Below are 14,141 nucleotides of genomic sequence, written 5' to 3'. Positions count from 1 at the left end.
CTGGTTTCGAGCTCACCCAAATCAATGACAGCTTCACACCATTATACAAGCTTTTGAAAAGCCAGGCAATCAACAGCTTCACCTCAATGACCATGCTTCTGAAAGCCATTCCATTTAACAAGAATCCTACTCAGACAGCTGTGTATCCAGAGCTAAAGGTCAACCAACCCCTAAACACTCTTACTTCTGAAAGTCTACCAATGCCTGAACTCCACTCTTTTGAAGACTCTAGAATAAACAGGGGTTCTTGAAGTCCTGGTATCAGGACCATTTTACGTCTTTAAAACTCACTGAGGATTCCAAAGAGGGCCTATATGATATGGGTTAATAATTATACTAACATTTACTATATTGGACATTAAAACTAAGAAATAAATAAAAAATAATAATAAAAAAGTAAAACTAAGAAATATTTAAATAGCAATTTAAAATTAACAGTAAAAAGCTCATATTATAAGTTTAAGAAAAATAACTATTTTCCCCCCAAAATTAGTAGGAAGAGTGGCACTATTTTAAATTTGTGCAAATGTCATTTACTGCTTTATAAAAGTCTGGATATGCATCCATTTCCACATTCAATCTGTTGTGAAATGTTTTAAATATATGAAATTTTTTTTGGCCTCTCACAGATACACAGTTAGAAGAGGGAAAGGTATTATAATAACCTTTTCAGATGGTTATGGATATTCCTCTTTGATGCTACCCCAAACTCAAAAAGCAGTAGTTTCTTACAAGTTAGTGGCAATATTGAATCTGAAAGCATATCAGTAAACATTTTCATACTTTGTTACATTAACATCCACTGCTCTTACACTTTGAATGAATCTTTTAGCCACGCATAATTTGTTAACATCGTAACAGTGGTCTTTTGGACATTATTAGTTCACTGAATTATACAAAACTTCCAATGTTTTCACACTCATTTTGCCATATTAAAAAAATCACATTTGTTAATATCACTACCAATCTCATCAGAAACGTGTTTAAATATTGAGAAGGTGTCAGTTTCATGGCAGCAGACAGAAGCTTTTCAGAATTCTAATTTTCGTTTGAAAGCTCAAGTTTTATCTAAATAACAAAAAAATCCGTTGTTTCCCTTGAAGTGACAGGTGTACTGTATTCCTTTTTGAGAAAGTCTCCCAAATACCCAAGTCTGAATAACCATGGTTTGCCTGTCAGTCATTTTTTCAAGTAAAAATGGTGTTCCCTCAAAAGAGTAGCTAGTTCAGCTTGCAGCTCAATCACACAAGTGCTTTTCCTTGAGACAATAATAAAACGTCAGTGTGCATACTAGTGCTTTATGCATACTTATGCATATTTCCCATTTCATCATCGTATTTGTTTTGTTATTAATTTATTTTTTTAAATAGGCTCTACACCCAACGCGGGGCTCGAACTCACAACTCCGAGATCCACAGCTACATGCTCTACCAACTGAACCAGCAGATGCTCCCATCATATTTGCTTTTTAGAAAAATGATATATACTCAAAGGTCAAGATTTAGTCAAATTAAGATCTGTTTCATCAAGAACTTTCTTCAAAAAAAAATTTACTTATTTAAGTAATCCCTGCATTCAATGTGGGGCTCAAACTCACGACCCCAAGATCAAGAGTTACATGCTCTACCAACTGAGCCAGCCAGACACCTCTCACCAAGAACATTAAGTGAGGGGCGCCTGGGTGGCTCAGTTGGTTGAGCGTCCGACTCTTGATTTCTGCTCAGGTCATGATCCCAGAGTTATGGAATCAAGCTCTGCGTTGGGTTCCATGCTGAGCGTGGAACCTGCTTGGGATTCTCTCTCTCTCCCCTGCTCATGCTCACACACACTCTCTAAAATAAAAATTAGGGGCGCCTGCCTGGGTGGCTCAGCTGTTTGAGCATCCAACTCTTGATTTTGGCTCAGGTCATGATCTCACAGTTGGTGAGATCGAGCCCTGGGTTGGGCTCCATGCTGTTAGCCCTTTTAGCTCAGAGCCCACTTGGAATTCCCTCTCTTCCCTACCCTCTGCCCCTCCCCCCATCAAAATAAACTTTTAAAAATTAATAAATTTAATTAAAATTAAAAAACAACATTCTCAGGATGCCTGGGTGGCTCAGTCAGTTAAGCATCTGACTTCATCTCACGGTTCGTTGAGTTCAAGCCCCATGTCGGGCTCTGTGCTGACAGCTCAGAGCCTGGAGCCTGCTTTGGATTCTGTGTCTCCCTCTGTCTGTCCCTCCCCTGCTCGTGCTCTCTCTCTCTCTCAAAGAATAAATGAACATTAAACAATTTTCAATAAAAAAATTTTTAATAAAAAAATTTTAAACATTCTTAAATGAAACTGGCTTTTTTTTTCCCTCAGTGTGTGGGGCAGTGAAAAGTACAATGACTGTTAGTTCAGTTTGGTACCCTGCTTTGCTCCGTGCTAAGGTGTGAGCCGTTGTACCCACCATCACTTTGCAACATCAATGCAAATGGCAACCCGCTGCAATGGGCAACCAGTATCTTATTATTAACATGAAAACGCTCTTGACAAAACTCTGAAAACCACTGCTAGGCAAGAGGGCTCTCTGTTTTGTTCTAAGAAACTATGTCTTACAAGCACAGTTCTTGCTCAAATGACCAATACGTTCAACTTTTTGTTTCATGTATAAGTGTTGGCCTGTTCTTTCAAACATTTGTTTGACATCCTGCCTTCTTTTTTCTTTTCCTCGCTACATTTTTTTCTTCTGTTAGTTCTGGAGTCACGCACTTTACACACTCTATTCATGTAGCAGTTAAGCGAGAAAACTCACCTGCACGTAAAACTTAGAATTCTAAATTTATCAATATATTGAACCCTCCTACCAAACAACGTAAGAATACTTTAACTCTTAACCTCTCTCAATTGATATGCTATTACTGACTAGTAGTATAGTTCTCTCCCTTTGTTTCTATAATACCAAATATTGGGCAACAGCATCAATGTTTGCTTAGATATCCTGACATTTACCATTTTCTTTGCTTACCATTCCTTCCTGCGTCTTTCTTCTGGAATCATTTTCTTTTTTCTGAGGTTTATGCTTTGTAAGTGCCTTTACTGAGTATCTGTTAGTATGAACTTTCTTCCGTGTTTGTGTCATTCTTGAAACATACATATGCAGGGTTCTAGGTTGACAGGTGTTTTCTTTACACAAAATAAAATAGTTCACTGTCTCTGGCTTTTACTGCTGCTCTTGAGAAGTCAATTGTCAGTCTAACTGTTGTTCTTTGGAAGGTAATCGCTCCTTTTCCTCTGGCTATTTTTTTAAAATATTTATTTATTTTTGGGGGAGAGAACAAGTGGAGGAGGGGCAGAGAGAGGGAAACGGGATCCGAAGTAGGCTCTATGCTGAGAGCAGAGAGCTCGACGCAGGGCTCAAACTCACGAACCATGAGATCATGACCTGAGCCGAAGTTGGACACTTAAACCCACTCAGCCACCCAGGCGCCCCATCTCTGGCTATTTTTAAAAGCAGTATTACTGTGGTGCCTGGGTGGCTCAGTCGGTTAAGCATCTGACTTCAGCTCAGGTCATGATCTCACAGTTCATGTGTTCAAGTCCTGCATCAGGTTCTGTGCTGACAGCTCACAGCCTGGAACCTGCTTTGAACTGTGTCTCCCTCTCTCTCTGTCCCTCCCCTGTTTGTGCTCTGTCTCTCTCAAAAATAAATAAAAATTTTAAAAATTAAAAAAACACAGTATTCCTGAGGTCTAAATTAACATACAATAAACTGTCTATATATAAAGTGTACAACTTGAATTTTGACATATATCTGTGAAACCATCACCACAACTATGATAAGAAAGATATCAACCCCACAAGTTTCCTCAGGCTCCTTTAATCCCACCCCTCACCCTACTCCATTCCCAAGCTACCCCTGACCTGCTTCTTGTCACTATAAATAAGTTTGCCTTTTATAAATAGAATCATATTTTACGTACTCATTGGTGTCTGGCTTCTCTCACTCAGCGCAATTACTGTGAGATTCATCCATGTTATTTGTGTATGAACAGTTCATTCCTCTTTTGTACTCACATGAGATGACAGACGTTACATAAATTTGTTGTGGTAGTTATTTCACAACACATACGTATATCAAATCATCGTGCTGGACACCTAAAACCAATAGAATGCTGTGTGCCAATTATATCTCATAAAACTGGGAAAAAACGGTTCACTCTTCTAAGTTCATTCCTTTTTAATGCTGAGTAGCATTCCATTGTGTAGATGTACCACAATGTATTCATTTACCTACTGATGGATCTTTGAGTTGTTTCTAGTTTGGAGCTATTACAAACAAAGCTATGATGAATGCACACGTACAAGTCTTTGCATGAACATACACTTTCACCCCTCTTGAAGAGGAATAGCTAGGTATGTTAGGTGAATGTTTAATGTTTTTAAGAACTGCCAAATTGCTTTTCCAAGTGATTGTACCATTTTCCATGACCACTTGCAGTGCAGAAGTGTTAACAGCTGTCCCATTCTGGACAACACCTGATGTAATCTATCTTTTTCATATTAGCCATTCTAAAGAGTTTAGAGTAATACTTTCTTATGGTTTTAACTTCTATTTTCTCCTAAGGACTAATCATGATTAGTATCTTTTCATGTGCTCACATGCCATCTGCATATCTACTTTGGTAAAGTGTCTATTTACATCTCTGCCCACTTTGATGTATTCAAAATACAAGTTATTTATTGTATTTATGGTTTGCAAATTTTCTCCCAGTCCATGGCTTGCCTTAAAATTTTTGTTAACAATGTTTTTTGAAGAGCAAAATTTTTTACCTTTGATGCAGCCCCATTTATTAATGTTTTCATGCTTTTTTTTTTTACCCTCCTAAGATATCTTTAGCAAATTCAAGGTTACCAAGATTCTGCCCTATATTTTGTTTATAGTTTTAGCACTTCCATTTAGATATATGATACATATCAAATTAATCTTGTATACGGTGAGAAACATGAGTCAAGATTTGTTTGCTACCATTTATCAAAAAGATTGTATTTTTTTCCTATTGAATTGCCTTGGTATCTTTATCAAAAATCAACTGGCTATTAAATAAGTAAATCATAGGAATAAAAGGCACAGCATAAGGAACACAGTCAATGTATGTGTATTTCCTTCCCTTTCCCTTATGTTCATCTATTTTAAGTTCCACATGAGTGAAATCAGATATTTGTCTTTCTCTGATTTATTTCACTAATACGCTCTAATTCCATCCACACTGTTGCAAATGATAAGACTTCATTCTTTTTGATCACTGAGTAATATTCCATTGTGCATATGTGTGTGTGTGTGTATATACACACATATGTGTGTATATACACACATACACACATATGTGTATATATATACACACATACACACATACTACATATGTGTGTGTGTATATATATTGTGTGTGTGTGTGTATATATATATATATATATATACACACACACACACACACACATATACACATACTACATCTTCTTTATCTATTCATCAGTCAATGGACATTTGGGTTCTTTCCATAATTTGGCTATTGTTGATAGCACTGCTATAAATATTGGGGTGCATATGTCCCTTCGAATCAGCATTTTTATACCCTTTGGGTAAATACCTAGTAGTGCAATTGCTGGGCCATAGGGTAGTTCTTTTTTTTTATTACTAAAAAAAATGTTTTCTTAATGTTTATGTATTTTTGAGAGAGAGAGAGAGAGAGAGTCAGAGTGTGAGTGGGGGAGGGACAGAAAGAAAGGGAGACACAGAACCTGAAGCAGGCTCTAGGCTCTGAGCTGTCAGCAGAGAGCCCGATGTGGGGCTCAAACTCACGAACCACAAGATCATGACCTGAACCAAAATCAGACGCTTAACTGACTGAGCCACCCAGGCACTCCAGGGTAGTTCTATTTTTAATTTTTTGAGGAACTTCCATACTGTTTTCCAGAGTGGCTGCACCAGTTTGCATTCCCACCAACAGTCCAAAAGGGCTCCCCTTTCTCTGCACCCTTGCCAACATACATCTGTTGTTTCTTGAGTTGTTAATTTTAGCCATTATAAGTAAGCTCTGTGCCCAACCTGGGGCTTGAACTCACGACCCCATGATCAAGAAGAGTCACATGCCCTACCAAAACTATTTTGACAATTTTAAATTCTCTGTATTTTCATATTAACTTTAGAGTCAGCAATTTCTAGCAAAAAAGTGAATTTTTAAAAGAACCCACCACACCTTCTGGGATTTTTAGTGGAAATATGTTGAATCCTAAAACAAACTGGGGAGATTCAGTATCTTAAGATCATGCCTTCTGCTCCATGAACACGGTGTATCTTTATTTCAATATTCTTTCATTTCTCATGCAGCAATGTTATGTGGATTTTAGCCTACATGCTGGCTATTCTGCTCCCTAGAGGGTCTTTCCTGCATTCAGATAGGCTAGTCTCCTAACTATCACAGAATGTACCTGCATACAGAAACGATTACCCAACCACATTGAGGGAATTGCAAAGAACCCTATGGAAAATAGTATAAATCAAGTCATAAATTTTATTCCCCTTTTTCTCCCATTTCTTCCTCCTACAGAGGCAACCATTCTATTGTTTAATGGATACATTTGCTTATGTTCTTTTAATATATGTATGTTTGATATGCATTTACTCTTTCTTATCAACTTTATCCAGGAGTAATTTACATACAATAAACTGCTTCAATTTAATGTATACAATTTGAAGAGTATTGACAGTTATATACATTCACAAAACCACTGCCATTATCAAGACACAGGGCATTTCTATCTCAAAAAATTCCTGTGCCCGTTTGCAATCCATTTCTCCCTTCATGTTTCATCCAAGGTAACTAACAATCTGCTTTTAATTATTAATAATTAGCTTGTATTTTATATAAATGGAACATATAATATGTAGTCATAATATACTATTATACTAATATCAATTAATATTAATGTGTACTAATATTAATATTAGTATGTACTTAATATGTACTTAATAATATTAATATGTACTCATTCATGAGCTTAACATTCATCCACGATGCTGAACGTATCAACTTTTTTCCTTTTCATTGTTAAATGGTACTTCACTGTGTGAATATGTCACATTTTGTTCATCCATTCACCTGTTGATAGACATTTGGGTTGGTTTCCAGTTTGGAGCTCCTGGGAATAAAGCTGCTGTGAGCATTCATGTACAGGTCTTATTTGGTCATATGCTTTTACTTTTTCTTAGGTAAATACTTACGAGTGGAATGACTGCCATTTGGCAGGTGTATGTATAACTTTTTTTTTTTTTTAATTTTTTTTTAACGTTTATTTATTTTTCAGAGAGAGAGACACAGCATGAACGGGGGAGGGGCAGAGAGAGAGGGAAACACAGAATTGGAAGCAGGCTCCAGGCTCTGAGCCATCAGCCCAGAGCCCAACGCGGGGCTCGAACCCGCGGACCACGAGATCATGACCTGAGCTGAAGTCGGACGCTTAACCGACTGAGCCACCCAGGCGCCCCAGCTTTTTAAGAGATTGCCAAACTGGTTTTCAAAGGAGTTGCACCATTTTACATTCACAACAGCAATATAAGAGTTCCATTTACTTCATATTCTTGCTACCACTTTGTTATCTTTTATCAAAACTTAAGTCATTCTAGTTGATATGTAATGTTATCTCACTATGGTTTTAATTTGTATTTCTATGATGAGTAACAATGTTGAGCATCTTTTCATGTGCTTATTACCATTCGTACATCTTTTGTAAAGTGTCTCTTCAAATATTTTACCCATTTTTGGTTAAGCTGTTTACCCTCTTATTAAATTATAAGAATTTTTTATATATTTTAGATACAAACATATGCATGTACTAAATATTTTTAACTGAATGTTATATATACAAGTACTGAATATTCTTCCCCATTCTATGGCTTGTCTTTTCATTTTCTTGGTGTTTTTTAAAAGACATTTTTTTTTTTGACAGGAAGCAGGATTTATTGGTGGGCATGAATGGGGAAGGGCAGTGCTGAGGTTCTCATGAGTGCAGAGCCCTCCATTTGTCCAAGAGGCCACGATTAGGGGTGTATTTGACCCCACAGCCATCTGTGGATGAGCCGCTTTTCAGCCACCATGTCTTCAAATTCGTCCACATTAAACTTAGTAAAGCCCCACTTCTTGGAAATGTGGATCTTCTGGCGGCCAGGGAACTTGAACTTGGCCCTAGCTACGTAGGGCCTCAATCACATGCTCCTTGTTCTGCAACTTGGTACGGATGGACATGATGACTTGGCCAATGTGGACCCTGGCCACTGTGCCCTGGGGCTTTCCAAAGGCACCCCGCATACCTGTCTGGAGCCTAGACTGGAGAAAGCGTGAGGCCAAACCTCAACGTCCACCAGAAGAAAACTGTCTCCAAGGTCCCTTAGGGCAACCCATACAACCAACAGGCTGCATACCTACCAAGGAGGCTGCTGTTCACAGCCAATGCACACTGGGCCCCACGGGGAAAGAGCACAGTCGGCTTAATTGGCTGCAGAGGACAAACATTTTTAGTTTGGGTCAAGTTAATTTATCACTTTTTAATTTTATGGCTCATGTTTTTTGTTTCCTAAGAAATCTTTGTATTCCTGTTCTTTTAATTTACAAAAGTGGCACTGTGTTATTCTGTTTCACTTTTGACTTAAATTATATATTTTGGGGCACCTGGGTGGCTCGGTCGGTTAAGTGTCCGACTTTGGCTCAGGTCACGATCTCGTGGTCCGTGAGTTCGAGCCCCGCGTCGGGCTCTGTGCTGACAGCTCAGAGCCTGGAGCCTGTTTCAGATTCTGTGTCTCGCTCTCTCTCTGCCCCTCCCCTGTTCATGCTCTGTCTCTCTCTGTCTCAAAAATAAATAAACGTTAAAAAAATTTTTTTTAAATTATGTGTTTAAAGTTCCATCCATGTTGTTTTGTGTATATTGGATCTGTTACTTCTAACAGCTGCAAATCATTTCATGATATAAATACCCTACTTTTTGCCTACTCACCCCCACCCCTAGGATGGAAATACATTCATCCTCCAACTCCCTGAGCACACAAATAATGTATGTCTCTGGTAAGTGCCATGGAATGAATGAATGAATATATATATATATATATATATATATATATATATATATATATACATACATATATATATATATACACACACACACACACACACACATATACATATATATACACACACACACACATACATTCACACACATACATATATATATGGCAGATTTGCTGAGCTAAAGGATGTATGTATACTTCAGTTAGTTATTACAAGAATGTGTTCCAGAATGGCTTTACCAGTCTACTTCCCACTGACAAAGAATACAGGTTACTATATTCTCACATTCCTGCCAACACTTGGATTATCCAGCTTTCTAACATTTCTTTTGTCAGTCTAAGGTATAAGGAGATATCTTGTTTTAATTTTAATATTTGTTATAGCTCATGAGTTTGAATATCTATTCCTACGCTTAACCTTATGGGTTTCTTATTCTGTAAACTCGTTCTAATTCTTTGCCCATTTTCTACTGGGATTGCTGCCTTTTTCTTCTTCGTTTGCAGGAATTCCTTGTATATTCTAAATATCAAACTTAGCAAATTTTATTTTTTTAATTTTATTTTAATTCCAGTATCATTGACAAATACTGAAATTTTCTCCTCCCAGTATATTATCTACATATGAACTTCATCTATCATGTCCTCAATAGCACAAAAATCTCAATGAACATTCTCTGTACACTTGGAACGAATGTGTATTCTGCCATTGGGTAAAATGTTCTATAAATGTCAATTAGGAAAAGGTAGTTCATAGAGTTGCTTAGATCTTCTATATCCTTACAGATTTTTGACTTGTTTTATTAATTACTGAGAGAGGGGTATTAATATATTTGAACATGATTGTGGATTTGTCCCTTTCTCCCTTAGTTTTAACCAGTTTTTGCTTAATGAAGTTTAACACTCTCTGATTATTAGGTACATACATATTTATGTATGTCTTCTTGACAAACTGCTCCTTTTATCATTATGTAATAACCCTCTGTAATCTCTTGTCATATTTTTTGTCATAAGGTATAATGACTGAAATTAATAGTTATGCCAACTTTCCTATGCTTATTATTTATATAAGATATATTTTCCATATCTTTGACCCTGTTTTTACTTTGAACCTGTTTTTAAATTTAAAATACAGGTCTCTTAGGGGTGCCTGGGTGGCTTGGTTGGTTAAGCATCTGACTTCGGCTCAGGTCATGATCTCGCGATTCGTGGGTTCGAGCCCCGCATCGGGCTCTGTGCTGACAGCTCAGAGCCTGGAGCCTGCTTCTGATTTTGTCTCCCTCTCTCTCTGCCCCTCTAGCTCACACTCTGTGTGTGTGTGTGTGTGTGTGTGTGTGTGTGTGTGTGTGTATGTGTGTGTGTCAAAAATAAATAAACACTAAAAAACAGATTTAAAATACAGGTCTCCTATATCAGGACATACATCCTGCTTTGTTAACCATTCTGACAATTTCTGCCTTTAGCTGGAGTTTTAATCCATTCCCATTGAAATGTAATTGTTAACACAGTCAGGATTAAGTCAACTGTCTTAAATTTGTTTTCCATTTCTCTCTTCGGTTTTTTTGCTCTTATATTGCTGTTTTCCTGCTTTTGGGGGCGGTTAACTATTTTTTAGTGCTTTTTATTTCTTCATTGGCCTCTCAGATAAATATACCTCTTTGTGTTATTTTTTTTTCCTAGTAGTTGTTCTACCAAGGAGTTCTGCTAAGGAATACACATCCTTAACTTATCAGAGTCTATTTAGAGCCAATATAATACCTCTTCACGTCTGACATTTCCTACCTCTTACTTTACTCTTTCCTCACTTTATACACAACATTCCTACTTCCCACTTCTTCTTTTCACAAATGTAATAACTTTACGACAGGTAAGGTTCCACTTATCTCCCCTCTCCCCATTTCTTGTGCAAGTTTTGTCATATCTTACCTTTACATAAATTCTAAGCCTCATTCTACAGGGTTATTATTTTTGCTTTAAGCAATTAGCTGTCTTTTAAGCAAACGATGAGAAAAAAAGGAATGAGTCTTTTATATTTGCCCCTTATTTACCATTTCCAGCAACCTTCGCTTTTCCCTGTTGATCCAAATGTCCATCTGCTCTCACGTCCTGTTGGCCTGAAGGATATTCTTTAGTGTTTTTTCTGTTAATGCAGCTTTGCTAGCAACAAACTCTCTTAACTGTTATCTGAAAAAAATGTCTTCATTTCATCCTCATTTTTGAAGGGTATTTCCAACAGATAAAGGATTCTGGGATGACAGGTGTTTGGTATTTCTCTTTCAGCACTTTGAAGATCTTTCATTGTGTGAACTCTACTGCTTCTGGTGAAAGGTCAGTGGGGTTTTCTACTCCCATAGACAATGTTTCTTTTTCTTTGTCTTCAAGATTTTCACTTTAGATTTCAGACGTTTAACTATCATATGCCTAAACTTTCCCAATATTTATCCTTTTTAGAGTTTGCTGAACTTCTTAGATCTGTAAGTCAACGTTTTTCACCAAATTTAGGAAGCTTTCAGCCGTTATTTCTTAACATTTTTTTCTGTCCAACACTCATATATATTAGACAATTTTATACTGCCCCACAGGTCCCTGAGGCTCAGTTCATTTTTCCTCAATATTTTTTTTCTTTCTGTGTTTCAGACTGGATAATTTCTATTGCACTCCCTTCAACTTCACTGACTTCTGTTATATTCAACCTACTGTGAAGTGCAATCTTCATTTTCTGTTCCTATACTTTTTAGTACTAGAATTTGTTTTTGGTTTTTTTATAGTTTTGATTTCTCTGCTGAGACTACTTATTGTTCACTGTATTTTTCTTTAATCCTTTAAATTATTTGTAATAGGAGCAGTTGGGTGGCTCAGTCAGTTAAGTGCCAGACTTTGGCTCAGGTCATGATCTTGCAGTTTGTGGGTTCAAGCCCCACACTGGGTTCTGCACTGATGGTACAGAGCCTGCTTAGAATACTCTCTATCTCGCTCACACTCTCTGCCCCTCCCCCACATGCATTCACACTCTCTCAAAATAAATAAGCTTAAAAAAAAAAAAAAAAGAACAGCATTTGTTTAAAAAAATAAAATAGGGGCAACGGGGTGGCTCAGTCGGTTGAGTGTCCAACTTCGGCTCAGGTCATGATCTCACAGTTTGTGAGTTCAAGCCCTATGTCGGGCTCTGTGCTGGCAGCTCAGAGCTTAGAGCCTGTTTCAGATTCTGTGTCTCCCTCTCTCTCTCTGTGTCTCCCCTGCTTGTGCTCTGTCTCTCTCTCTCTCTCTCTCTCTCAAAAATAAACAAAGAAATGTTTAATAAAATAAAATAAATTATTTGTAATAGCTATTTTGCTATGTGAGTTCTCTCATCTACAGGCTTTGTTTTTTCTTTAATATGGGTCACTATTTCCTTCCTGTCTGTTTGTATGTCTACTAACTTTTTATTGAACACTGACCACTCTAGATGTTGCATGCAGAAACTATGAATACTGCTATCTTCCTCTGAAGCGTGCAGATTTCTATTTTATCAGGCAGTTCAATTACTGCCTGACCACCTTGAATTTGTGGAGGCAGGATTCGACGCTATGTTTAGTGTGGATCTGAGGAAAGTCCATGGTATTTTTGACTCTTCTCTAACTTGACAGGACCCAGCCTTGGTTGGGGCTTGGTTTTAGGTCTTGTTAGGGTGAGTCTTACTCTGGAGTGAGATCTTTATTCTTAAGGCATGAACTTTCTGGCATCTGGATGCCAGGGGTAGTAAAGTTCTAATGAGATTTCTCCACTCTGGTAGGGCTGCAACTTCAAAGTCCCTGACTCTTCAGCCACCCACAGACTGCTTGACCTCTACTCCTGTCCTGTCCTGTACCTGTTACCTACGTAGTTAAATTCAGGTGGTTTTGCCCTGCACATACATAGCCCAGTCCACAGCTACCGACTCCTAGGAATTCCTCCCCCAGCCCGGCTTGTGTCTCTCAAAAATTCCCTACTCAGTGATGACCTGCCTCACGGACTCCAACCACTTCAGCTGCCCTACACCCTGATCTCTGCCTCCTCAGCCAAGTGGAGGCACTATGGTCTGTTGAGATTCCAGCTCTGTGGGCAGGGCTGGGAAATTGCCCCCACAAAGAGAACTGCAGAGCTCACCTCATAAGTTTTCCTTTTCTTAGGCACTGAAATTTTATACTGCCTCCTGTCCACTGCTTGGCAAGAGTTGCTTCATTTATACTGTCCAGCTCTGTAACTATTTATAGAGAGACGGCTAGCTTGATACCGGTTATGCCATTATCATAAGAAGCAGAGTGTTACCCTAAGCCACAGGCTAGAAATACCAGCCTCCATTTCGTTTTTAAGATGGAAAACTAAGAGTGAACATAATTTCCTATGTCTATTAAGCTAAACTTAATCTACCCTTCTCCCAACATCAGATCAAAACTCCAACTTACTTGCCAGATGGTATTCTCCATAGTAATCAGATCAATAATGCATATTTTATGATCTCTCCCGTTATGATCTTTTGTAAAATATAGGCAAGAACACAGAGGGAATTGCAATATTGATAAATATGGTAACATGAATTTTTAAAGGTCCCATAAGAAATTAATCCTACTCCTCCAAAATATCCACTTTAACTTATGAAATACATATAGATAAAAATTAAAATAATAAAATATGTAAAGTTTCCATGAAAGGGAGCACGGGAATCAGGTCTACCGATAAGAGGCAACAACCCAACTCTCCTATAAGACCTGACCTGAATAAAGCATCAGAGCCAAGAGAAATGTCAGTATTTTGTCTCCATTTTGGAGATGAAGAAACTGAAGTACATCTAACTCACTCCAAGACTGTGTTCATTTGTTCATTAAGTTAAACATATGTACATATATATTTTTATCATCTTACATGTGTGTGTGTATAAACATGCACACACACATACATAAAATATGATAATTCTACAGTACTTTACTAAGAGTATTTTTTTAGAGCAGTTAGGTTCACAGAAAATTCAAGGGAAAGTACAAATATTTCCTATTATACCTCCTGCCCCCACACATGTATATCCTCCCCCATTATCAATATCCCTCA

The 14,141-nt window shown here is 37.7% G+C and overlaps 1 protein-coding gene, 1 non-coding gene and 1 pseudogene across 3 annotated transcripts in view; all 3 read right to left on the bottom strand.

Annotated features, from left to right (window-relative positions):
• Positions 1-14,141, bottom strand: part of ST3GAL3 (ST3 beta-galactoside alpha-2,3-sialyltransferase 3) — a 199,710-nt gene that overhangs the window by 154,171 nt on the left and 31,398 nt on the right. The gene's annotated exons all lie outside the window — the stretch shown is intronic.
• Positions 7,954-11,170, bottom strand: LOC122241236 (annotated as a pseudogene).
• Positions 8,390-8,521, bottom strand: LOC122241735. Its single transcript, XR_006221957.1, has one exon. It is a non-coding gene; the product is annotated as a small nucleolar RNA SNORA70 (small nucleolar RNA).

Source organism: Panthera tigris, chromosome C1, assembly GCF_018350195.1.
Source record: "Panthera tigris isolate Pti1 chromosome C1, P.tigris_Pti1_mat1.1, whole genome shotgun sequence".
In the NCBI taxonomy this organism is placed as follows: Eukaryota; Metazoa; Chordata; class Mammalia; order Carnivora; family Felidae; genus Panthera; species Panthera tigris.
The sequence above is the reverse complement of the archived record's forward strand: the minus strand, read 5'-3'. Positions and strand labels throughout refer to the sequence as shown.